Source organism: Amblyomma americanum, chromosome 1 (genome assembly GCF_052857255.1).
Source record: "Amblyomma americanum isolate KBUSLIRL-KWMA chromosome 1, ASM5285725v1, whole genome shotgun sequence".
NCBI classification, from domain to species: domain Eukaryota; kingdom Metazoa; phylum Arthropoda; class Arachnida; order Ixodida; family Ixodidae; genus Amblyomma; species Amblyomma americanum.
The window spans coordinates 540707144-540734555 of NC_135497.1; the positions used below are offsets into that span (position 1 = coordinate 540707144).

Consider the following 27412-nt stretch of genomic DNA (forward strand, 5'->3'; position numbering starts at 1 on the left):
ATAAGAAAGGGTTATTCGAGCGTTTCATGCCCACGCTCTGGTGTTTTCGGCACCAGCAGTCACTGATAGCAAAGTGCAGTGCAGGCGAAAAACCACTGTCATGTACCTGCCATGCGACGCTCCGAGCCGGCCGGCTCAAGCTGCCGCGCTCTGGTGGTCTTGAACGGAATCAAGCCATGAGTCGGCAACTTCCTTCGCCCCTGCACTGTCGCTAGGGCCTCGCTGCTACGTGCGACGTCATCGCAAGGGCTACATCATCACTTCCCTTACCGCCTACACCTCCGAGTCTGAGCGCCGTTCGCGTGGCTGCGGAAGTCGTCCGGTGGCTCTGGTTGTCGGCGGTTGCGGGACTTCGCGGTTCTGCGCAGTTTAGCAGCCGGAAACAGGCGACTGTGCGAGCACGGAGCGAATGCCTTTTGCGTGGTGCGGACTAAGTAGTATGGAAATCGTCGACCGAAGTTCTGGAACTTGCGCTGGACGTGGCAGTTGGCCGGGAGGACGGAGTGACGCCGCTTTCAGGCCAGCTGCGCGAGACTCTTCGGCTCCAAAGTGAGTTGACCCGTTTCTCGCTGCAAGCAGCCGTTGCAGCAGGCACTCGCTGCAAGGCTGAGATGTTGCGTCCCTTTTCGAGCGCTCGGCAAAAAGTATCCAGCGCTTTCATCTCGGTGTTCCAGATAGCGCTGTGTGATTGAACTGTGCCGACGGAGGGTTAGATAGCGAAGGCTTGGAGCGGCGTTTGTCGTCTTTCAGAAGCGTGAATTGCTCTGTCAGTTGGTCCATGTTTCAGCCATAAGGGACCAGTGAGAAAGGGGTCGCGGGACTAAATTAGGAAGTCTCTTAGCTTCGCCTTAAGACAGACGCGATAGCTCATTTTTCTTATATGTTTAATTAGTACAACGTAAGTACACATCTCCGACACACTTTACTGTCGTACACAACACATCGCCTTCACTTGGTGCCGCTCTATATTACACGCTTGAGAAAACAATTTTTGGCATATGTGTTGCGTGCCCTCCTGGTTTGCAGCGCGCTTGGGTTCGAACTCGAATTCCTGCGAATTTCTTTGTTCACTCGAAACTTGTGCCAGCATTTCCGTCACGTTTCTGAGGTCTTCAGGTTAATCCTAGGCGACGGCTTTCCGAACGAACGAGCCGTATGCGCTATCGCCTAAAAGACGCAAGTGCACGCTATCGCCGGCTTTTGGTCACGTTCGTAGGCAGTTTAGTTAACGACATGGTAATGCCGCTATTGACTCTTCCATACTTTATAATACGCATTACTGACGTTGACATTTGGTTTCGCTTTGTTGGACACGCTATTTCGCTCCACTGGTAGGCTGCCGCTCGATGTTATGAGCGTGTTGATTGGGGTCAGTAGGGTAACGGCGTTGTGTAGAAGCGTACACCTACTCAACCCCTCAGTAATACCGACATTTGAGCTAGTTGGTCAAGCATCGCGAAAAAAACGGCGCAAAAGACGACGGACATAGAAAAAGCAGGGAACACAAGCGGTGACTCGCAACTGAGAGCTTATTAGCCTGTCCTACGTCCCTGACCTGCGCAGATAACAGAGAGGGTGCGTCGCGAGGTCTTGTACTATCGTGAGCAATATGAGCAGGAACACGGGAGCGCGTACCCGATAGCCTCGAACCCTACTGGCGGCGAAATGCGGCGGCTGTACGAAACTAAGTGGAAAGGGTGCCGCGGTTCCGCTAACTCCAGGCACTCCCGTCTCGCTAACGTTGCTGCGTAACAGCAGCTGATTGCGTGTCGACGGCTTCTAGCGATGATAAGACGATTATCATACGCAGAGCGTGGCCTGAAGTTCTGCGCAAAATGCTTCTCGCTCTCTATCCCTATGATATGCGCAGGATGTATGGCAGTGATACCGCCCCGATACTATAGCGCCTGTAATAGGTGGCAGAAATCGAGCACATTCCCCCTCCCACATAGCCACAAGAAGAAGCGCCTGTAATAGCGTTCACGCCCAAGAAAAGGCATTGTTTTCTGATGCGTGTTTTGCTGCATCCTGACTTTGTGAACGGAGTAAAATTGCATGCAGCGGTGGGTTGAAATCTTTTATTGGACGCTCGCCAAATGGTAACAAAATCTGAGTGCACACAAAGTATTACCCTAATATATTAGTATTAACTTGAGCTTTTCTTGCACGTTTGGCGAGTTAATAACGGGTCATCGCTCCACCGGATTGAATGACGACATCCATTCTTTCTGGAAAAGATCGGTAGAGCCTAGACGAAGGCTGTGTCATCTTGAATATGTTGCCACTCGTGTTGTATAGCTTCCCACAGTTCATCGGCGGTCGCCAAGTCCGAGGAGAGCCTTGAAAGCTTATCCTTCGTACGTGCCCAAACATGCCCTATGATATTCATGTCCGCACGTTTCGCACACCACTCCAGGCTCCTTTCCCCTAGTTCGTCTAAAAGACGTGACAAGACATTTGCGGTGTGAACGGGAGACAAGTCATGCTGGACTAAATACAAATCCGGGTGTGGACCATTCTGTGCATAGGGGGTCATCTCGTGCTCCAGCAATGTGCAATATGCAGCACTCGTAAATCTCTCAGGGATTTTTACAATGGGACTTAGGCCGTCAGTCGAAATAGCCGCTCATACGTTTACTGACGTGCGTCCACTTGCGGCCACCTCCTTGATGTTCGGAGGACAGAAGCGTGTGTTCTCCATGCGCCATACTTTTTCTGCTGGTCCCAGCGAGTCGAGAAAGTAGATTAGTCGGAGAAGTTTACATATTTCCAGTCCTCCACTCCCCAGCTACGGTGATCGACAGCGAACTTCACGCCAGCAGTTTTGTTGGCAACTGTGAGAAGGCGCTTCTCAGCGGTGATGCGACTTCTGAGTGCGGCTTCCTTTAGCCTTCGCCGTACTGTGCTGTCGCTTATGTTCCAGGCCGACAGTACTGCGCACGTCCTTCGCACTCTGAAACGGCTTCTCGTTCACTGCAGCAACAATCTGTAGGTCTTGATCTATCGACGTGGCAATATTCTGCGTGGCCCCTTTCTGAACCTAAATAATTAACCTCTTTGAACCTACGGCGCTTCTTGACGCCAACCGACGCGTAGTGGCTAAGCCTAGCAGCCTTGAAAATCCAGAAGCATTCTGAAAATCTGGCGCATTTCATTTCATTTCATTTTCATTTCATTTTAATACCTTAAAGACCCACTGGGGGTTTGTCCTGCGGACATCTTCAGACAAAACGAAAGCTTCGTGCGAGTTTTGTTTGCCGTGAACATGAGGCACAGTGTAGCGGCAACGACGAGTTCGTGGTGAAACGAGAGGCTCCTTCGGCAGGCGTAGCCTTGTTGTAGAAGCAGGCGGAAGCCAGACGCGGTCGCGCCCTGGTTGGTCCGCGCTGATAGCCCACTTTATCCGCTTCCAGCCAGTGGCTGAGCTCCGGGCAATGGTAAAAGCCGGCGTCATGATCGTGGCGAACCGCGTGCTTCCGTTGTCGACTGATGGGTGAAAGGATGGACGACACTCGGGAAGGAAAAAGTTTTTCGCACGTAATTTGCAGCGCCCGTCCGAAGTCATAGCCTTTCATGGGCGGTGGCTGAGACCGCGCCGACAGTACTTATCCGTATTTCCGAATTAACAACGCTCGAATTAACGAGTACTTACTGGCGAGTTTCGGAGGCTGCACGGAAATGAGGGTAGGCAGCCGCCACCGCGGCCGCCAATCCCTACTCGTCGGCGCCGCCGGCCGCCGCGCCGGCGACGGCGCCATTTAGGCTTTACTCACTCTTCCACGGTTTTATCTGCCTTCCTCTTCTGTCCTCGTTCAGGACGTACCCAGCCTCTAACTATGCGGAGGTGCTTTTGTTTGGCCACGTGCAGTGTGCCAAGCTGCCCAGACGTGGCGGCCCAGAGTTCGAATTATCCGTAGCGGAACCGACTCGCTTAAGCTGGAACCGCATGGCGCGTTTTCCGCGAGCGAAAAACGCGACGCGCGGCGAACGCCCGCGTTGCCGCCGACGCGCGAGCACCCGCACGAAAAAAGGGAGCGGCGCTTTCGCGTCGCGGCGGCATGCTCTCTGCCAGCGAGATAAATACGAAAACGGCGGGTAAACATGCCAACTTCACACGCTTGTCGAGGCGAATGTAAATAGAACAAGCAGGGCAGCCACATCACGTGTGCACAGATTCAGATTTGGTATACATACCGCCTACGCTGAGGGCATCTGCTATATAGCTCGCCAAGCCTGGCCACGTTTCATGTTGTTTTTGTAGTTGCGGTCGCGTACGTCCCACAGGACGCGACGCTTCTCCACTTAAGTTATTAGGGCCTAGTTGAAGGTTGCTTTGTCCATTTCAGGTGAACACGATTCGCGAACGAAATCAAGGTAGCACGTGTTTTCTTTGACGCACGCGAAAGTTCAGCCGAGAAAAAAAAATTGGACCAAAAAGGTTCCGTCGGGATGCGCAGAGAGCAAGGCCATCTGGCGGCAAAATCAAAAACCCAAAATGCCACGTGACGTACCTGAACTCTGATTGGCGGACGCTCCGCGTCCACCAATCAGCACGCGGCGGCGCGATCTCGTGACGGATCATACTGGACACGCGTCAAAATGACGCGCGCGTCCAACCATCCGCGCGTCAATCGCGCCTGAAATCGCGCCATGCGGTTCCGCCTTTACGCATTAACGGCCTTTTTTATGCACAGATCTCAATGCAGCTTGGCCGGACCAAGTAGTGTAGTTCGGATTATACGACAATTCAAATTATCGAGGTTCAAATTAACGTTCTTTCACTGTAAAGTTCTCTTTATTGTGTGGAACGGCTCTCATGAGTCTGACAACAATGACAGTAATGGAATTAAATATTTACAAACTCACAGAATCACAAATAAGCCGTATTCCAAAAAAGGGGTAGATGGTCTCCCGTACGAGTGAATAAATGCGTGCAGCTATGAAACAAAAACGAGTGGCTTACCTGACACTGAAGCCACCTTTAGAAGGGAAACGGATGCGGTGGATGTATTTTCGGCATTCTTTGACAGCGTACCTCTGAGGCTCCTCTGGGCAAGGATTTCGTTGCCCCACAGGCACACTGCCAACTGTTTGCAGAATGTAGAGTTGCTGCCCAATGCCAGTAGGCCATACCACGCAGCCACTGACATATAACTCTCATGTCCAAAATGGACCTAAGATGAACGCACAGCACAGATGGTTTTAATACTGTTTTAAATGCAGAGCTCACCCGACATGAAATGCCAACATAAACATACTTGCTAGTGATCTCACTTCTGATTGAGCATAAAAGCCACATAAAAATGCAGAGAATAAGGGACCAGTCTTAGATGTGTTTCCTGGGAAGCACTTTCACATTTTAATTCCTGCTCAAAGTAACCAAGACACACTACACTGCAGGTGTGGAGACAACAAATTTTTGGCTTGCATGCATTTTCTATCAAATGGTGCACATTTGTTGCTTCCAAAAGTATGATGCGTGTCGTATTCCTATGTGTATGGTAAAAATTGGTTTGGTTTGGCGTTATGGGGTTTGACGTCTGAAAGCAACTCAGGCTATAAGGAACGTCGGAATGGAGAGCTTCAGAAATTTCTATCAGATGGAGTTCTGGGTATATTCCATACTTAGATTAGTACTGCAGAAAAACAACCCGGACTAGTTTCATGGGCCCCAACAGTCAAGACACACCTACTGTTACACTGTCTGCTCTTAATGGCGCCGGTTACTAACCGGGAAATACTAACACACATTGCCAGTACAGCGATATTAATTATCAAGCTAGCAAGGGCCAAAACTGAGTTCTCATGTCCAAGCGGGCTGCATTGTTGGAGACCTAGGCACCGTCACAGCAAGATTCGTAGAATTATGGCAAGCTAGTCAACTTGGTATTTTTTTGGTAAGCGCAGTTCAAAAAAATTTATAGCACACAACCTGCTGTTTTACTTCTCTGCAGCTGTATTCCATGCTGTTTACAATACAACGAAATACTCGAAAAGTTTTCTCCTGCATGCTTGTAAACTTAACTGCTTTACAGGCCTTGTGACTCTCCCAAAGTATGCTGCGAACAGTGGCAACATAGTAGGACTCCGTCATGTCTGATGTTGCCACTGTGGTACAAAACAATTACATGTGGCACAACGTAATTTATGTGTTTCACCGCGGAAGATTACAGAAGTAGGCACCAAATGACATTTAGTATGAAGAAACACATAGCAGCAAAACATTCCGTCTGCGTGCGGAATGCCATGAAACAATAAAATCAATAAAATCACGAATAACACGTGGTAGAATCGCAGATGATGACAAAGGAAAAACGACTGCAAAGGGGTGACACAACTCTTTTTTGATCAAAAACCAGGTCTCTTTATCAAGGAGAGCCAGAGAAAGCTCACTTACACGGGTGTCAAGGCCAAGTTTGAGCATGTGCGCTGCTTCTAAAATCTCCCGCTCTATTCTAAACTTTCCCTTTCCTACGATAATTGTTTGATGAAGCTTGGGGTGACAACCATTGCATTCCCTGCAATGCCTGGGGAGATTAGCCCCAATTTCACCCTTCAGAAAGCGGAAATGATGCCGCAGTCTATCATTGATACATTGGCCAGTTTGCCCAACGTAAACTCTCCCAGACTGCAGTGGAAACTGGTACACCACCTCAGTGGTGCAAGCGGCGCTGCACGGACCGTCCGCCACACGCCTGCAATGTTGAGACAACTTGCCGGGGGTGGAGAACAGAAGACGGATTCCCTGCTTAGCAGCCACCTTCTTCAGGGTATGAGCCATTTTATGTCCATTGGGCATAACCTCTAGCCGGCCTTTGTCAAGGCGGGCTGCTTGCTTCCGCCGGTGCGTCTTGTGCCACAGCCTCCACATCAGCGATTCAGCCATTGCCTGGAGGAGGGGTGGTGGAAAGCTGCCGGACAAGACGCGCGGATGGAAACGAGCTGCCCGTCACATGCTTTTGAGGATTTCTCGAAGCTTAAGTTCAGATTTGATGACAGCACACAACGCCATACACTCGTGTAGTCGTAGCCATTTGTGCGCGAAACGCGATCAGCAGTTTGCTCTACAGCCTGCAGCCGCCCAATAACTTCACGTCGTTTCTTCCGCCCCCAAGGAGCCAATATCCACCGTACATGTGCAAGCAATGAGACTCAGTAGCCCGCAAAGCAGCGTGCTTCCGTGATTCGTGGCCGCGATCCCTTAAGACTACGACGAACCTTCCTGTCTAGACTTTTCTAGCGGCCAGCAAGCTGCTCGAGCATGGTAAACAGAAGAGGTCCAGTGTCCACGGCAATTAAGAACTCTAAAAAAACTATTTTAATCATCAATGACTAACACAGTACGTGAACAAAAAACTAGCGAAATACCACGCACCTCTCCAGTTTCATTCGTGGTCCCTACTGTGTCTGCCAATTGTGCTGTAGGCCATACAGCTGCAAAAGAGGGAAAACAAGACAGGTGGATAAAGTAAAGCCAGCTTACAATACAAGGATAGTGTCTGGATTTCAACATGTCAAATTTCCGCCCAGTAGCATATGCGGATCATAACAATAATCAACCCAAATTTGCAGTTCTGCTTGCATAACAGTTTCCCACTACACTGCAGTGGGAGCACCGCTTGCCCACAGGATCAAACGTACAGATCACCCTATCAGATTAAAGTATCTCAAACAAAAGCAGAAACGATCTACCTGCAACTAGAAAGAGGCTCTGACGTTAGTATTTGGTTTCAGTTTGGGGGGTGTCTGTATGGAAACATGAAAGAGGGAGGGGGGGTGTCCGCGGTGGGCCACTCGGAAGGACAGTCCGATTTATTTCCAGGGCAAAACAAATCCACCCATATTAAACATTTCGTGGCAAAAACAACGGAACATGAAGGACTGGGAAACGAAACAAACGCTGCGTAATGCACCGGGCCAGGTCAGACAAGCTGAGAAGGCGCCACAATGACGAGGAACAAAGCGTAGGTACTGCAACAAGAGGCGAACAGAGTTATCCTCTGCGTGGCCCAGCTGTCCCCGCTCGACGGATGAGTGCTATCCGCATATTGTCGTTTAGCGCATTTCAATCCGAGGCCGTCATCTGGACAGCGTACGACATGTCCATGGTCAGGTGGTCACACTCCTCAGTCTCCTTTCCCACACGAAAATGACCTCTTTCCCCCTAAAGACGTCCTAATAAAGATACAATGATATGACAATGCCATTACGAATCGTCCACAGCGGTCAAGTGCTCGCTGTCCGCTGCGCCAACTGCAGAGGTGCTGGTGGCGGCGTCTGCTGGCCGGACAGAGGACGATGCCGAACCGCTCGTGTATCGGGCTCCTGGCTTCGTCGGAGGCCGTCGGGTTGCTTTTAAATTGGTTTCGAATTTCACTTGCCATAAACGGATCACACACATTTTGGCCTACCGGTATAGTGGGAGAAGTGTGATGTATGCAACGCTTGTATAAAGGCTACGATATGTACATTAAGAGAAAATAAAAGGCTTACGAGAAAACGAAATTAGGAGTCCTTTCGACGGACTCGGCTGGGCTGATAGTGTCTCCGGGAGTTTCTGGCGAGATAAGTAACCTTCTTCCGGCATGACTTCGCATGACTGTACACTGAATAGGTATTTCGCTTGGTGGCCACATCACATCGCTCAGCTTGTTTTTAAATGTGGACTGGTTCAGCTGTCGATGTACGACAGTACGATGTGTTTGCACATCCGCTCCAATGTCTCGGTGTCATAATCCCAGGTGACTGCCACATCTAGAATTTACGTGCAATGGGGCAGCTCCAGAACAATATCGGGCTTGAGGGAAGTCCCCGCACGGTCTGTGATTACGTCTTCAGTTGACACCTGGGCACCGGGATGGATTTCTCGGAGCTTAGAGGCAATGGCGTGCAAGACGAAGTTGTGACGAGCAATTCTGGAGAGATGGACAGAAATTCATTTGCCAACAGTGTGGGCTGTAGTTTGCGGTCGGAACTTGCAGCGTCTGCACAACCTGGTTGATGTATCAGATGATTATTTGTATGCTAAGGTTCTGGTTGGGTAAAGATTTGCCCTCAGTCTTGATGCTTTCATGTTGTCCCAGTCCTTTAGGAATTTTGAACCCGGCTTGAGCCACTTGTTTCCAAGTGGCTCTTTCCTAAAAGAACCCAAGTCCTTATCAATGTAGCGGTCCTGCCAATCTTTTAGTGTAGACCGTCTAGAGGCCTTCAAGGCCTTGTTGACATCTGCAATATCTGAGACACCGTGTGGGACGTCGAGGTGTTGGTATAGATGGTCTGTCTCTCGTCCCTTAGGCACTCTTCCACAGTGGTGTCTACCCGTTCTGGCCCTAACCGCTGCAACATGACAATCTTTCACCTGTACCTCTGGTCCTTATCGGGTGAGGTGTAACACGCCCAATTCCTCCTCCCGCCGGTTATATGGAAGATGAAGGATGGTATTCAGATAAGACAATGGCAAGTACAGTAGCTTTTGACCTCGATGCGGGTGTGGCGATCCAGATGTCCCGCAAGCTTTTGCAGCGAGAATGGTGGATGTGGCATATAACAATTTTGGAACCAGAACACTGGTGAGACAGTAAAGCTTTTGAAATGGTTTCAACCGTGCGGTTTTCAAAACTGCCAATTCGTGATTAATGATGTCAGTTGAAACCCAGGGTGGCTTGTTTACAAAACGTTCGATGCCCTGATAGCGGATAGGCTAATTACGAGCCTTAGGTTTTACCACCGCGCCCTCGAGCCGGAGCTCGGGGATTCGGTAGTCAGTCCACATCAGCCAGTGGGCATCGTAACGCCACCCAAAATACCGAGTCTTAGCTGGATTCAGCTTACGCCCCAGCTTAGGGAAGTACTCAACAAACATCCAAGTTTCTCCGTAGCTCGGCGAGGCTGCTGGGTACAAGAACGATGTCGTCAGCATAGGCTAATGCAGCCATGTTAGTATCTTTGATGTGCAGCCCCAGACAGGATCCCTTCAGCTCATGCAGCAGCGGATCAAGCGCCACATTGAATAGGAAGAGAGACAAAGGGTCCCCCTGCTTGATCCCCCGCTGCATGAGCCCACGGATCCCGTCCGTGACCCCCGAGTGTGAAAATGTGGTCCTCTGCATTGAATACATGTCTTTTACAACCTCAAGGTATGTCGGGCACTCACCCCCTCCTGCAGGGCTGAAAATAGCGCATGGTGACGTACGCTGTCAAATGCTTTGCGGAGATGAAGTGAGGCGTCATAGAAGTCTTTTTTTGTCTTGCTCCCTTTCATAAGGCCCTGTAGCTGGAGCAAGTTCGATTGTGCAGAGCGGTCATCAGAAAACGCGCTCTGCAGAGGATGAAATCGACATGAAGTGAAACGACCCAATAATCGCCTAGAAAAAAGTCGAACCCAGATGGAGCTAAATGTTATGGGCCTCAAATCAGCCGCCGATTCTGGGATGTCACGTTTCAAAATGAAAACCGTTCTGGACATGCGGAGGTCCTCGGGAAGACGATGTACTGAAATACTGAAGGGAAGTTGTTCATGACCAAAGTGATGTCGTCAATGGGTATTTTACCTAGCTGCGCCACCGTAAGGCCGTCCGGTCCGGGAGCAGTATTTTGGCGCATTTCCTGGCAGAAGGAAATCACCTCACCAGAGCTAATGAGTGGGGCCTCCGATGGCAACACTCCAGGTTCTATCCCTATCCTCCGGAGATTCACTCTGGAAGAGGTGGCCATATTGTTCGCGAATGTCAGCTAAAGAGATTTTCCGGCCATCAACATTGTTCCTGCTGAGCTCATCCAGTAAGATTTTTGGGCCCTTGTTAAATAGTTGTTCATGGTACTTGTAAATCCGGCGGTGGAAACTTTTTGCCGACTCGTTTGGACGCCGGACAACCGGCTCTACCTAATTCTTCAGCGCTCTATAGGGCTTGAAGGTTATTTTAACACAATCATATAAGATGGAAAAATCGGAGGCAAAGATTGATCGCTAAACCTGTTTTGTGGATTTTGTATCGAGCCAAGCAGTCTATGACCTCAACAAGATCTAAGGAAGGAGGGTCAGCGGCGGATTCCTCATCGCCTCTCGGTAGCGAAGGAGAGGGAGGGGTGATGGGGAGCAGAGAGGCTATGGAAGCCGGGCCGCCACAGAGTGCCGAACCCCTGAACGACGACGATGCTCCCTCTCGGCTTCAAGCCTATGTCTGTACTTGTTTGTCTTTCTTAGGCCACAAATGGCGTCTGCTGAACTAATCTGGTGGAGAGCCGAAATAGTGATATTATGGAAACGTTCTCCAGGGGGCAAGTCTGGCTCCAGATCAATTATTATGCCAACCTCCGCGTCGGTCCACCTAGTGTGCGAGGCAGCATGAAACCTGGATGGCACGAGCCCCTCTCCATCAATGGGTTCCTTGGTCGTTTTAGGTACGGGCGCCGTAACAGCCACCCGCCCAGCGGACCAACTACTGCCGTCTGCCATCCCCTACACAGGACAGGACACCCAGGTTGGGGCTGGTCTCAGAAGTGGCACTTTTCAAAGGCTGTTGGCGCATGCTAGCCTTAGGTACTGAGGTGCCACAACATCCAGCATACACACTTTTACATTAACTTCTGAGAACAGCTGTTTTGCAGTGTCTTGCAGGCCTTATGCAGCTGCTGCATAACCAAGAGCGGTAGGGCTGCCGCCCTGCTGCTTCAGACCTTGCGAACCTGCGGAAAACTACCGTATTTGAGACGAGGCAGTCGGGGTATTTGGGAAAAAGCGTTTTCGCTTGTTCTTCCTTTCTAGTAGAGCTTAACCCCTTTTAGGGTTAAAGTGTGTGGTTCGTTTAGATTGCGCCAATGTGCACATAATGGTAAAGAACGGGGTGCAGGTATTCCGCAGGGCGTCCATAAACGGGGAGCGAGCTTTCCGCCTGGGTAATAGTAAGAAACTCTAACGGGTGTCCAGTCCTCTTACTGTTGCGGACAGCATTGGCTTTAACTCCGGCCACATCGAATGAGCACCTGCAAGTGGTGGCATTGAGGTCCATGGTGCACTGTAATTTTCCTCAGTTATACAAAATAAACAAATACTGCCACCGCTAATCTTTGCTGCTCAGTTCGTAATCATCCGCCGACAGTTTTACTGTGCGCTGTGTGAGCTGTGTTTCCTTTTTGCATATGTAGCTCAAAGCAGCTACATTGCACACAGTCGAACTGCGCTATGCTAGTAGGTACAATGCAAAGAACCGATATTATGTAACGCTCCCACTGGGCAGTGCTACTTCGGCCATAGCACTAGCAGAACCTCAGCTAGCGCAGTATAGTGGCTCCACTGTCTGGCTCCAGCCACTTGCTGTGCCATTCCCGCTATTCCCTGTCATTTTACACTGCGTTAGCAAACTCGTTGTCTTTAGTTGTGTCTTTGGCAACGCGATGGCTCGAGCGTGACGGTAGCAATTACACTGAGGCTCGTCTCGGGGGGAGCTCAGTAAAACAGCTCTCGCTGCCAAAGCAATGCGTGCTAGTGTTCTGTAGTAAGTAAAGTGGTAATAGTGGTTTTGGCTGCCACTAGAAAAATCAAGCACTGAATAGGTGTTGAGACATATTCCTAGAATAACAGGGCAACAGCTCCTGGACAAAAACACACTGAAACGAAGGGCTAATAACTGAGTGTACGTCGGCCTTCGGCCTCTGTAAATATAAGGGAGCCGGCAAAGAGCGTCGGAAAGCGCCAGTTCTCCGCCCTGGTTCTTCGTCTCACGTATCGCCATGACAAGGAAGGAACCGCCCAGCGAGGCTTTTGAGACAAGTCTGCCGCGCGCATCCGTCAGCAGCCAAGCGGCTCTGATTCTTCGGGCGCAACAATATCTGCTCAGTCTGTGCGAATGTGGGCGTCGACGTTATCAGCGGCGAGGCGTGTGTTCGCTGTCGAGACAGGAACGGGCGCACATTTTGTTAGGTCATATTCTCTAGTCTAGTTTAGCTACTGTTTTTTCTCGCTGAGCGGGGTCTCTTGCCGACAGGTGCTTGCTCGCGCAGTTAATTTTTTTCAATTGCCGCTTTTCTGTTGGAGGGAAAACTTGAATGCGCAAAATCCTTACATGCACCACATACTCTATTCCAGTGGTCGCATGCGTGCTCCTTGTCCTCCTACTACAATACTCTTCCACAGTTAATGCTTCATTTGCGCTTTGTGCTCGTCGTCGTCCGTTAAATATACTCAACATGTCTCCAGTTCAAGATTACGCACATAAGGCGGTGTCACATGGAAACTGAAAACCTTGTTGATCAGTTCGGGGTCGATTTATGCGCACGGTGTAACTACCAGATAAGGGTGCCATCGCTAGCAGTGTTGGACAAAGGTTTCGGGCGAGCACCTTTCGCCACGTGAGCATGGACGTGCCGGAGGCCCATCGTTTGGGAACCATATGTTTCTTAGCGCAGGGATCAGGTTTTGAGTGAACGCCTCCAAGCTGCAGTTGATTGTTTTCGATTGAACATTTCTGAATGTATGCGTTCTCTCCGGAATTACGCGGCCTCAATCTTGCCGTTCGATATCGCACACCACAAATTCGCTGACCACCTCACCAGGTGCTTGCATTGGCGTAGCCAGTGAGGGTTCCAATCTGACCAATAGTGTACATGGTGAAGGGTCACAGTTGCAATGCAGAAACACACCTGACCGTACCACTTTTGTAAGAAAGCAGGCATTCCGGGTCATCTGAATGAACGCGCAGTTTCGAAAATCAAAGCGTCGCTGGTAGTCACTAGCTGTAGGCTGCTTTGAAGACTGATGTGATAGGGATGCATCTTGAGCATGCTGAGAAAGTATAAAACGACGGTCTGGAGTGACCTTCGGGCCTCTGCAATTTCACGAGTGGTGGCTTTGGGCTTGGCTCTCGCATAAGCTTGCTCACTGGTGTCAAGATATTTGTCTATGGGCAACCTGCGACGAAGCTTGCTGTCCTAGCACTCAGCCTAGCTAGAGAAGCAAGCATTTTTTAGATGCACCTCCAGCGTTTTTCCAGGACGTTTGACTGCCTTATAGGCATCAGATTGCGCACTCTCACTCGGGTAAATCGCCAGCACATGGTCGAGGAATGTTCTCAGCCCGCCTGTCATCGTTACCACCACGCATCGGAGATTGCGGCAACTTGTAGGAGTGACTTAACATACCCACGGCGTTGTACTTCGCGGTCAGCCGCGCCCGGTAAAGGCGGGAAGAGATACGGAGCCCAAGGCTCCGATCGGCGGAGCAGCTGTGAGCCACACCGCGGCTCACGCGCCACCGCGGCGAGAGTATGCACTACGCGATGTGTGCTGTGCGATGTCAGTACGGCGTCCCTCGTTGCCTGAGTCGCTTTGTGACGTTAAGCCCAATAAACCAAACCAAACCTCTTTTTAGCGCCGTAGTTGGGTTGACACCTCGCGCATGCAACCTGCCGCGGTGGCCTAGTGGCTATGGTACTCGGCTGCTGAAACGAAGGACGTGGCTTCGATTCCGGCAGCGGCGGTTCCTGCATACCCGTTGAAGAACAAGGTGTGGTCGAATTTTCCGCATCCATCCCCTAAGGCGTCTCTCATAGCGTGAGATACTTTCGGACGTTAAACCCCATAAATCAAATTTTATGCATACGCGCTTTCCGGTTTCATTTAATCCGTCGCACCCGCGTGCTCAAGGCTTGGGTCTCAGCGTGCATGCATCACGTTCTCAAATAATATACCAGGAACGTTCGCTGTCTTACAATGGTAACATGCAAAGAACCCACCGCATTAGTAGAATCAATAGTTGCATTTAAAGCCACATGTGGAAGAAAAGCCGGGTGTGTATTACGTAAATACAAGTGGTTAATTATTGCATTAGATGAAAAGGCGGTATTACATGTAAAACTTCAGTGGAGAGTAATATATTCACTGCGCGAAGAGAAATAGAAGTCTTCGTGAAACAACGGTCCCTTACAGGTCCAAGAAAAATGTAGAAAGAATAAAGTTCGAATGCGAAAATGCGTAAAATTACTACGGCGGTCGCTACGGTACGGGCGAATAACACGAAAACTTTTTTTTTAAGTGATATTCATTGCCTCAGGGCATGAACTTCCATGTTGTAGAGGAGGAGGAAACACATTTTATTCAGAGCATAAAAACTGGGTGGGTTCAGTACGAGAACCCTTTGGTCGCCATCATATTCCGGCCCCTCTCAACCAGCGATTTATGGTCGAGGGGGCTGTGGCTATGAAGGGTTGCCTCCCAGCGCTCATCAGTCGGATCGGGATTGCTGTCCAAGTCTTTCCCACTCCGGTCAAGTGGGATAGCGTTTGGCGGCATCACATGCGCAGGTCATAAAAGTGGGTTCTGCATAAAACGCTGGTACACTTTGATGCGTTCAGCGGAACGCTATGTGTGATCGATGCGACGCCTGCCGTGGAGACCGACGCCCGAACCACGCCCTAAGGGAAGGAAAACGAAATAAAGATGGTTTTAAGTAAAGAAAATGACGCCTGTCTCACATTGCGCCATTTCCTTTCTCCCCCCTTCCAAAAAAAATTCCGTTTGGCCTTGTGAAATTATCTGCAGGCTTTGCGCGTCGTTTGAATCCGTATTTGATTTCATATCTCCGCATACAACGAGCAGTAATACCGTTGTAAATATCGGCGAAACTATATTAAACATATACTGCATTGTGGGAGCATCTTCTGTGTCGTTTCGAGGAAAGCAAGATATATAACAAGTAACTCTATGTCAGTATGACTAAGCATGGAAACCGCCATTAACTCGACCACAAGCCTCGTCAGGGTGATGCACGTTTTCTCTTTCGACCAGGATTAACCAGAGCTAAAGCACCATAAATTTTTTTACAGGGCGACCAACGTAGTTTTGATGGAGTGCTGTAAATATGACAAACTGCGCATGGTACAAAAAAAATGCCGTGAAAATCCTGCGCATAGACTTCTAGGTGGCAGTGCGTACTTAATCACGGTTTTCGACAAATGCATTCAGAACGACGGCGGGACAGTCAAGGAGCAAAACTTGGCGTCCCCATTCATTCCTTCCTTAGCGGTCAGTGCAACGCAAAGGTCGCCGGCACTCTCATTGTGTGCCCCTGCCTGTGACCATTGAATATGCGTCCAAAAGCTCCCTAGTGGATGTGCTGTTTCAACGTCGCTGTACTCAAGTACTATCAGAAAATACCTTACGCCTCAGCACACTTCATGGAAAACACTGCGAGCCATCTAGCACCCTGCAAAGCACAACCGACAAAACATTTTGTGGCGTTCTAAAAGATACCATCGATTATGGTTTAAGACACTGTGTACCGCAGAAAGACGTGTAGTTTACGACAAGGAGGAGAATGAATACCTGAAAGACCAGTTCTTGAGGCAACGCGAAACGCCTTTTACTTTAGGAATACATGTTGTTGGGCTAGTTGGTTTGATTTCATGATTGCAGGACTCGGCACACAAAAACGAAGCTCAAGAACGACAGGACAGAGCTTTGAAATGCGTTCCAGAATATTTTCCACATTTCATTTAGCTTGTCTCATTTCGGGTGACTTTATTACACATTCTAAACAATGCTTTATTAACCTCTTGGAACTAGAACGTCCTAGCGAAAACTTGACGCTGCAGATACGACTTGCCTAAAACATCAGACAGTTGCACTCGGTGAAATATGAGTGACGTCTGCAATGTCGGTGCTGAGGGTTTTCTTTTGAATACTCTCTTTTATATTCTTTTGAGCTTCACTACGCTAGCTTTTCGAGCAGTCATCGAGGCCGTATGGTCGACATTGAATGTAGCGCCATTTCACATTGCGCCATTTCCTTTGCAAAAAAAGAATTTCTTTTCCAATTTGACATTCTGACGTTATCTGCAGGGTTCGCGCGTCGTTCGGAGCCGGATTTGGTTCCATATCTCCGCAAGCAACGATTGATAATAGTTTTAAATATCACCGAAGCTATATTAAACGTATACTGACTTGTGTGAGCGTCTATAATGACCTTTCGAAGAAAAAAAGATGTTTGTGAAAGAAAAAAAATGCCTACTACTGTGTCAGTATGGCTACCTATCGAAACCGCCAGTCGCTGACCACAAAGCTGGCCAGGGAGATACAGCTTTTCGCTTTCGATGAGGGTTAACCAGAGTTAAACCACCAGCAATTTTTTCAACAAACATTTCAATATTGTAAATGTCAGGTTTCTGCGAAGAACACTAGGGCCGACAGAATAAACTAGGTGACAGGTGTACCCACACAGAAGCACATTTAATACACCCTACGTGACCCAATCTCTAGCACACAAAACTAACAAAGCTAACACAAACCAGACTACCAATACACACGACCCGGGAACACCCAGTATACTAGCGTTTGGCGTCCGCGCTCACGGTTCAGTGCTGATGAAGCGTTGCATGGGTCCAGTCAGCGGCATCCAGGTGGCCGGCGTCGAGGAGGCGTTCGAAGTGCTCGGGCTGGCCTCGCTGACGGCTTCGTTGGCGGCGTCGTACGAGCTCCCGGTCCAAGTGCCCTGGAGGGAATGCCGGTGATGCTGGCGTTGTGGGCACCACCCGGATGGGTGGCCACAGCGCTGGAGGCGCCCCTGGCCGTAGCAGGTGGTTGCGTCAGCCGTTGACTCCCCATAACGGGCTGTCAGGAACGGCAGGAAGTCTACGGTGCACCGCCGTAGAACTCGAGATCGCCGGAGCAGTGCCAAGAGTTGCTCTCTTCCATCCGAGGTTTTCCTGACCCGCCTGTACCTGCGCTTCTCTGTTCGACGCAAGTGGACATTATAGTATTCCGAAAGGCTTTTGGGGATGGGGGCACAATGGCATCGTCATCATCAGCGATGAATACATCATCGTTAGATGGGAGTGCTATGCAGTTTGCAATAATGTCTGGCGTTTCCTCTATAATAAGAGTCGGCTCCATTGCCATTGCCTCTTCTTGCACGTCGTCAGGTGACGATGTCGAGGGGATATCTACTGTTGCCGGAAATAACTCCTCATTACTGCCCAGTCGGCCACGCACCGCCTTGTCGAGTATATCGCGTTGGTTTTGCAATGGTTTTTCGGACAACTGATATTAGTTAATGGACGCCTAAGTTGACGCTGGCTCGTTGACTGCATTGTGTTGGCTTTGCCATAGCTTGTCAAGCAAGGGATATTGCACGCCATTGTTTGTGGCATAACAACATGGAAGGTGCCCGACAGTGATGTTAGATATTTTTTGATACAGACCGCCGGCAGTTGCCAAAGCTTCCAACTTAGACCTGAAACGTCGCGTATTCCTGTTGGCATATTTTCAGACCACCGTTGATAGGCCGAGGGAGAGTCCGGCCGCACAATTTCCTTTTCGGAGCATCGCTGTCATGCAGCACGCGGTGGCGGCGACTACCACCCGCGCATATCAGACACCCAGCGAAGCGTGTAGCTGCGCATCATTTAGAACAATGATTGCCTTGTCACTGGTCCTTCATCAAATTTTTCGAAGGCGTCTTGCCCCTTCACAGCCAATGCGCACTTCCTTCTGTCAGCGCTGCATTTTCGTTCTTCCGGCGAGTAAAAACTCCCCGCTTTCGCTAGGTCGCGGAGGATCCCAAACCTCCAGGTTGTATCAAAGGCTTTCTCCATATCGAAGAAAAGGGCAAGACAGTGATGTTTGTGTATAAAAGCTTCTCTTATTGTGTTTTCGAGGCGAACTAAATGGTCTGTCGTTGAGCATCCTTTTTGTAACCCCATTGACGGACATCGAGAAAGTGTTGCAAGTTAGCGCCTGTCCTGTCGGTTTCCTCCTCCTTTGTGTCGTGTTGTTGCGCTTTTATTCTTGTTAGCTATGAACCAACATGCCCCGGAGAGTGTTTTACTCGTGGTCACCTCCACACCGCTTACAGCGTCGATCCTTTGTGCAAACTTTGGCCACGTACTCAAACCGTTGGCATCTAAAGCAGTGTACAGGAGCTTCAGTGAAGTCGGCAACTGCGTGTTTTGTGAATCCCAGATCAATTTTTTCGGAGCGCTCTGAGTTGGGAGCGAATGTCAACACGATAGAGTTGGTATGTTTCGCAGCCCATTGTTTTCCTGGAGACTCCACACTGCGCACAAGTGGTTTCACGCGCAGAACACCTTGTGGTTTCAGATAATCAAGTAGGTCGTACTCTAAATACGACTTTTGTACACATTTAATAACACAGGTGTTCTTCATGTAGGAATAGGGCAGCCGCACGTTAACTTTGATGCCAAAAATCTGAGAGCTCTGCAGGAGCTTGTCAACCTGCTCTTCCATCGAGACATCCAGCTGAAGAGTCCAGCGCATGGTGAACCGACTACGAATCGGAGCTGATCCCAGCAGTGATTGAATGGCCGCGAAAAGTAAGATGTGATTGTTCTCTCTTAAACCAACCCCTTTCTCTGGGGGCTCAAGCACTACCGGGATCCTGACCGTTCGTTGCTTGCGATGACTCACAAACTTGAAGCCCTCGTTGTCCACCTCAACCATATCGGCCACTGACTCTTCACCGTACACAATCATTGACTCATCCCCACTGAACGATGAGGTCTCGCTGGACGGGTGGTCGTTTCCATGTTCTGGTCGCTCCACAGCCTGGGAAGCCATGGCCGCCTCTTCCGAGCCAGCCTCCTTAGATTGGCGTGGTCCCTTTAGGCTTGCCGGCGCCGGAGCAGCCGTACTCTTCCCATAGGGAGAGTACTGCCTTGAAGATGCTGGCGTCCTGGAATATTCAAATTAAACTAGGTAATTTAGGCAAAATTAGGTAAACAGACAGAGCTGAGGGGACAGTAGATCGAACAACGTCCAGGTGAGGGCACGTGTTTCCCTTTTCTTCCTCTCTTTGCATAATGCTTCATCTTTGTATTTTCCTCCCTCTCGAATCTCAGAGAACGCTTTGAATGATTCTTACTAAAAACCAAAGCGAATTTTTTAAACGATACAGAAGAAATGTTTCGACCACCACTAACAAGAAGGATAAAAATGGTTGCTTGTTTCGAATTCATGCGGTCCCTGCATTATATCACGGGGCGCTTCAAGTCCATTGCCAATTTTGGAGTATATGTTTGGGGGGAGCGGGGGGGGGGATGGGATGTCTGAGACCCCCAAGACAGCCCTGACTTTAAGCACTGGCGGCCACCCTTTGTTACCAACATGCAGTCCGTAATCCCGTAGCAGAGAACAGTGAAAGGGAGACACTCTCCTCTGCACCTTCTCCTGTCATCCCTGGCGTTTTGCGATGGCTTGTGCCGCAGCAGGAGCGTAAGGGGCCTTTTTTTACGGATTTGTATCATGTCTCTTGCGCAGCATCTCTGTGATAACTGTCCTCTTGTCGCTGCTACGTGCATGAGTACGCGCGGCTCCGAAGCAGCTATTCGTGCTACGTTGCCGAAATAACCTTTGCCCGCTCGGAGGATACACGGCCGAAGGTCCATTTAAACAGCACGACGTGGGTGACGAACGCCTGCTCGTGCAAACAAGCTTGATATGACATAGGCACCTATGAATGCTGATCAATACAGATATTTCGAGACTACGTTGGGTATGTTTTTTGAACCCGAACTGTTATATTGTCTTAGAAGAAACCCACCAGCCATCGACTACTGACGCTTCAGATTCCACTTATTTGCATCCCGTCGCGAATTAACTTGCGCACTTGTTCAGAGTGCACAGCATGATCGTGTTAGCCAGCGACTTTGTTTTTTTTATTTATTTTTTGCCTTGCATGATTTGACCAACCTGACGCAAATGTCTGCGCGTGTATGCTGTGTGGGATAATCTAAGCAACTACACGTTGCAGTGTGTAATGGTGGCTTGAAATGGATTGAATTGTGTTTATTTCCATAAACATACAATTTACGGGAGATTTAAGGAGCAAGCTGTTCATAGCGTAGAGACGGACCTGAAATGCTGTCTGAGGGCAGCAGCGGCAGGCACAGCACTGATGCTTGAACCTCGGTGCAATAGATAAAAAAACATATAGCTGACTCGAACTTGAGCCAGGAAACAGAAATGAAACAGAAGAAAACGTAAAGCACAAAGGAAGGAAATACACAGTTTATACATGGACAAAAAAAATTAATAGCAAAATTTGCCAAAGAAGTACTGTTCGGAGGAGTGAGGCACAGATATACACTTGACAGAGGGAAATATATAAAGGAAAAATATTATAGCAGTCTGCCTTGAAAGCAGTTTCAATAATACAAAGGAAAACAAGTGAAACACGAGATTATGTTACGTTCAAGCATTGTAGAAATGCTGGTGCCAAAGGGAAAAAGGTCTATAAGTGGCATCGATGTTATTGTGGATGAGTTTCTTTAACAGGCGTGATAAGCGATGACATTACATTTGAAAAGCGCAGTTAGTGCGAGGAAATGGCCCATTCCAGTGCTGAAACGATCGTGTATTGTACTCAAATCAGATTTTTATCAACTTGGCCAAGATCGTAATGTATGACAGGTCTTGTTTCTGGTATTTATGACAGGCTAGCATGAGCCGGATGTCGAAAGACGTGACAAAACTGCAGGGTGAGTAAATTTAGGCGTTTGGAAGGGTGTGTGGTATGAGCATCTCATGCAGCACTAGAGAAAATATGAATTATATTTTTCTTGAAGCAGCAATATTCGATTTATGTTGGTAACAGAGGTATGGGGCGGGCCAGAGAAGCTGATGTCTTCGCGCCGTCGCAGGTTCGCAACCAATGCCTGCCGTGGGGTGTTTTATTTCATTTTATTTCAGGTCAAGCAAGAGTCAGAGAAAGATCGGCCAAATCAGTGAGTGGGAGTCGTGGTGCCAGCGCTCCAATGAGGCACACGGCTCCGAAGAGGCTCAGTCGGCATTGCAGTGGTCCCGTTGCTGTCTGCCGCATCTGCAGCAACATACCGCAAGTCCAGCTCTGACAGCGACCTATACCCGAGCAGACATTTCGCTTGCAGCCTTTATGCCGCCCGCTGCTGCTCCTACGACGCACTCCTATGCTGTGTCCGTCAAGGGCTGGCCGACAGCGACGTAAGCAAAGCGGTACTCCAACTCCTTTTGTTTGCACTTTTTTGGAATTTACATTGTGTGTTTCACTTTAATGTAAATATGGTTATTTATTCCTTTAGAATTGCACAAGTGCCTTAACTTTCTTGTTCGTTCTCTTTAGCGTTAGATTACGCGTTTGTGGCCCTCCCCATGCGTGCGTTTACTGGCGCTCGTATGTACTTGCAGTGTGCGAGATTGTTTTCTATGTGTGTGGTATTTTTTGTCTCTTTGGTGGTTTCGTTCAGTGCAATAAATGCGCGTGCGTCTGTGTGTGTGTGCTGCCGCCCTCGTTCCTTAATTACCCCTGACTAGCCGCTCCTGGAACACGGGGCGCCAATGGAAGCAAGATTATGAACATAAGAAAATCTCGCGCCGAGATGCCGGGAGCAGGAAATTACTATAAACTGACATGATGAACGCACTCCGCCAACCTCGTGGCCACATGATTGATTCATTGATTGATTTAACAACTTTAATTTCTACCAGAAAAGACGTTTCTCCCCGCCCCCGGCACGCAGCCCTGGGAGACGGGGAGTTGCGCGTCCGCGGCTACAGGCTGGTTGGCAGTCCTTGACTGGTAGCGGCCTCCTCCGCCAGATGGATGGTGTTGCACTGGAAAACTGGGTCCGGGTTCCTTAACAGGGTCTCCCATGCTTCTCTACTATCAATATTCTTGCCCTCACCGGGAGAATATGGGCACTCCCAAATTATGTGGTCAAGGATCCCTCTCGCCCCACCATGCCTGCTAACTACTGACGACGCAACAAAAGGAGTGGATAAAAGTTTGGTTGGCGCCATCTTGGTCGCAATACTAGATGGCTAAGTGCAGTCAGGCCGTAATAAAACGCGAACATTGTTATGCCTTACTTTTCTACTTTGCAGCGAGATATTCATTTAGAAGCGGTTTGCCGAAATGTACTTCGGTAGATCCCTTGCCCGGGAGCATGAATTCGGTTAGCTGTGCGCTACAGCTGAAAATACAGAAAATCTTTTGTTTTGTACACGGGCTCTGCTCACGTTTCATTCCCGGCCTGATTCTTGTCCATCGTACTCTTTGTATGTACAACTGACAAAAGAGGGCACAGAACGCAAGCATTCTTGCAGAAGGACATTTCAGGGTGCCACGCATCGGAGCGAAACTTTTCGCGTTATTACGCTCTCGTTCTTAAATGATTCCGCTGCCTTCATGTGCCGTTATTCGCTATACTAGCTCGTGAATCTTCCCTGCGTTAGTGGACAGCTCGTCCGATGGACTTTGAGGTTCCAAGAGCTTAACTTCGCTCTGTTGTACAATAGCGGTCACGCCGACACTCACTGTCTCTGGCACTGGCTGCTCAGAAAAACCGGCTGAGATGGCGACCAGCTTTGTCTATTACCGCACTCGTATATCTCCCCAGGCTTCGCAATTTTCTCTCTTCCGGACTGAACAGCGCAAAGACAAGGCCCTGACGTCACTATTCGACGCCGCAGGTGATTCGCCTGCTCAACTTATGTGTTCGAGGAGGTCTGCTTTACAAGACGAATTTTGCGCTTTCTTCTCGTCGTGCCGGAACGTTTCCGCATTTCTGTTCTTGAACTAATGCAAGGGAATGCCATGGCTGTCACTTCGAACTTTTCCAGACTCTTCACAGCACACAAGAAAGCTTTTAGAGGGCAAAAATGCGCCAAGTGACTCAGCGCTACATAGCTAGCTGTGTACAGTGCCATCGCTTCAAGCTGCCTACGTCATGTCCACCAGTACGGAAGCGCTCCGTTACACCTACAGTTGACCATTTGAAAATGTGGTCAGTAATTTCTTAGGCCCCTTTCCACAGTCTTAAATGGTTACCGATGAGTTTCAAACAGCTGACACGATACTCTGAAACAGCCGCGGTATCCGCCACTGCTTCCGATGCTTCTCTTTTCCTTCGATTTCTCCTCGTCCGACCCGGCCCTCCTGGAGCTCTCTTCAAAGACCAAGGGCGAGAGCTTATTGCGGATGTTGCTGAAGACGTTCTTCCCTGAGCAATGAGCCTGCTATCCACGCCACTATCGGCTGAGCTGAAGACGCTCTCCGAATGGCTCGCATCCGTGCTCCAAGCAGCGGTACGAAATCCGACGCTAGCACATTGCAATGGCACCGAAGACTTTGTGCGGATGTGGACGCCGCTCCGCAAGCGCGGTTTGTGCCACAACATCCTCTCACACCACACTGGCCTATGTGCTGTGCTTGAGCGCATTAGCGAATAGAACTAAACATATATCCGCCTTATGCTAAAGTGGTCAGTGCTCACGGGAGCCTATCGCTCAGCTCATTCCACCCTTCGGAATCTCCTGAGCTCTGCCTGGGGGCTTCGTGTACCAAGGGGGAAATCTCACGCGCTTTGTGTCTGCGTCGACCGTCGGAGGAGGGCGTAGACAAACAAGAAGGCAGTCGCAATCGCTGTGTTAAGCTCTCCCTCCCCGTGAGAGAACGTTGCAAATAAACAGCCCAGTAAGTGACAATGTGTTGCAGGGGTAATGAACAGTACAGAAGGCCTAAGGATGGAAAACTGGGCAACTTATTAGACGTTCATAATTTTAGATGCGGGAAAAAAGACGGACAAGATGGAAACACATCTACGCAGGACAATGCGCGCTCGCAGCTGTTTATCGCCGCAAAACGGCTAAGAAAAAAGAAACATTTACATCTGAACCGCGCCGCAGCAAACATGGCGGGTATAAAAAAAATCAGCCCATACTCGTTCTTACCTAATGCCGAAGCATTCAAGGAAATTAAATTTCGATTCAGTCGGTGCAACGGGAGGTCGATTAGCGTTTCTGCCACCTGCTTCAACGATATCCGAGGCCATGGGTGTTTCGCGTACGCCTCGGTCTTTATGCCTGAAAAGGATTGTGGTTGCACCAAAAACTGGTAAACAAAGGTTGTTGGGAGAGCGATCGCAAGGTGGAAATTGATCAGAGAGGTGCGAACATTTGCCATTTGTAAAACGTTTTTGCGCTCATTTAGTCTGCTGTTCAAGCATCAGCCATTTTGCCATTTTGGGAACAGTAAATTATGTATCACAATGTTCCAATGTTGTACACAACACAGATGCAACAGGGTATAAAGCGCTCCACGTGGTTTATTGTGCAACACATTAATTTAACTTCTCTCTTGACCTTTGCACAGCGGGGCAAGCAGCTTCCAGCCGATTCGAGGCCCAGAGATGAACGTCTACCATGCACAGGTACACCACAAAACCTTGCGAACGCTCGGGATCACCGCAATCCTCCTTTGAAATATGCCGCATAGCCCTTTGAACGTGACCTAACGGATGTTACCCGCTCAACTTGCACAGTCTCACAAAAAGAGCAGACATTACATGAACACGGGCACCAGCAGAAAAGAGCCTACTCAGCTTTGTGCTGTGCACTTGTGTTTCCTTCTTGTTAGTGTTTTTTCGCGCGTATTTTTTTCGATGGCCTCCTTTTACAGCGGATGAAATATTTCATATGATAGGCAGCACAATAAAAGTACAGTGAAAACACAAAGATGACGTTGGTTTATGTCATAAGTACACATAAATGGTAGAAAATATTGTGTGCTTTTCATTGAAAACTCATAATCTCTTGTGCACTCATAATCTCATAATCTCTTATTTAATACGTACAAATCGCTCAAATGGGCATCTGTGAACGGGAGACAAACATTTGGAAAAGACATGCCAAAATTGTGAATACAAACATACCCAGCAACAATTCGTCTACAAACACATTCATGCATTTCGGAAGTGTTGAAATTTGCCTCTAAAGTATGCAATAGGGATTGAACATACAAAACTGTATTAGCGCATGAAAAAATGACAAGAGAAACAGTCAATGAAGTACGGTGCACGGTACGGTTATAGGTCAGTTGTTGCCTGTATATGTGTTCTAAGAGCGGCCGGAAAGCTATTGTCATCTAATGTAACTATTTCGTTTGGCAGTCTGTTCTATTCATATATGGTTCGCGGGAAAAACTGATTTCAATACAGATGTCTGACAGGAAATATCTCGTATTTTACGGCTATGGTCTCTTCTTTGTGGAACGTACGTGTGAGGGGCAATGTAAGCTTCATGGTCAATGCCAATTTTTGGTTCTGGTCGTCATTCAAAAAGGATTCATCTGGAGAAGATCGGATGGAGCTGTAGAGTATTCTACCCCACTTCCTGTATAATGTACTATCACTGTTCTGGCGATCATATGATTTTAAAATGAAAGATGCTGCATGACATCCTTTTTCTCCCAGTTTCTTGTGGAAGGTTCTAGTAGATGGATCCCACACTGTCGTTGCTTATTCCAAAATTGAACGTACGTTTGAGACAAAGGAACTGCTGTCAAGTCATTGGGTACATTGCGGAAGTTTGTTTTAGTGAAGTTCAGTGTGCTCCAGCCTTCAAAGCTATATAATCAACATGCTTGTTTCAGGTTAAATTATGGGAAATATACACAGCTATGTATTTAACGTTTGGATATGTGGCAATATGGCGATTATTTGAAAAAGTTGCTATTGCAGATGTAAACTTTGTTGTAATAAAACGAATGTGGCTGCATTCTTTAAGCTTTAGAGTAATATTGCATTTAGTGAACCATGTTGTGATCCGGTTAAGGATAGCTTGCAAAGTGCCTGTACCTTCCTCATTTTCTATATCGCGATACAGTACACAATTATGTGCATGTGGTGGAATTTTTAGGAATTTTTGAAAACATTGCAGTAATAAAAAAACGTTATTGAGCGATTTTATTTTTGTTCTTCACTGCATATCTAGACACCTGAGAAATTAGTGTAAAAGGTTTAGTTTAAAAATCTATCGCAGGAATAAAGTCAGGGATTTGCGTAGCAAAGAATTGGCACAAGTGAGTTTAGATAAAAAGAACAAAAATATTCGAAATACCCAGAAGTGGCAAAAGCAATGTGCAGGAGGACCATATTTGTAGTACAGCTCCTCCTTCCTCTTGCATTTACTTGATTTTTCGCATGTGGCCAGCTCACTTTTTTCTTTTTTTAAAGCATCAGCAGACCGACGGGAGGGTTTTAAAATACGTTTTTGGTCCCCTGTCAGGCAAGCTTTCAGCGTATGCGGACCAGGTTCGTTTCCTGTTGGCTTCACGATGTCTAGAGCCCCTTTGTTGCCATTGTTGATATGACAGGGCGTCTTGGGAAGTATAGTTCAGCGTTGATGAGCTGACATACACGACAAATGGGTTGTAAACGTCGTGCGTCCCTCTTCTGAATAGTTTGGTTAATTAATGCAAACAAAAATGAACACAGATATTAAGAAACAATGACCATTAATCAGATCCCTATTGAAAAATCTCGTATATATGTGTTACATGTGTCTCATATATACGCAATTATTGGATATGTGTCCACATATATGCTCGTATGTATACGTGCTTGAATGGCATACGAGTTCTTCTCCAATA

General features: G+C 48.5%; 1 long non-coding RNA gene across 2 annotated transcripts; it reads left to right on the plus strand.

Moving 5' to 3' along the window:
- Positions 1–281: 281 nt before the first annotated feature.
- On the plus strand, positions 282–25261 carry LOC144107838 (uncharacterized). 2 transcript variants are annotated; one of them, XR_013309406.1, is made up of 3 exons: positions 282–549; positions 21697–21966; positions 25136–25261. It is a non-coding gene; the product is annotated as an uncharacterized LOC144107838 (long non-coding RNA). The 2 variants fall into 2 exon arrangements; XR_013309405.1 differs by lacking the exon at positions 25136–25261 and having other exon boundaries at positions 21697–22256.
- Positions 25262–27412: the final 2151 nt, after the last annotated feature.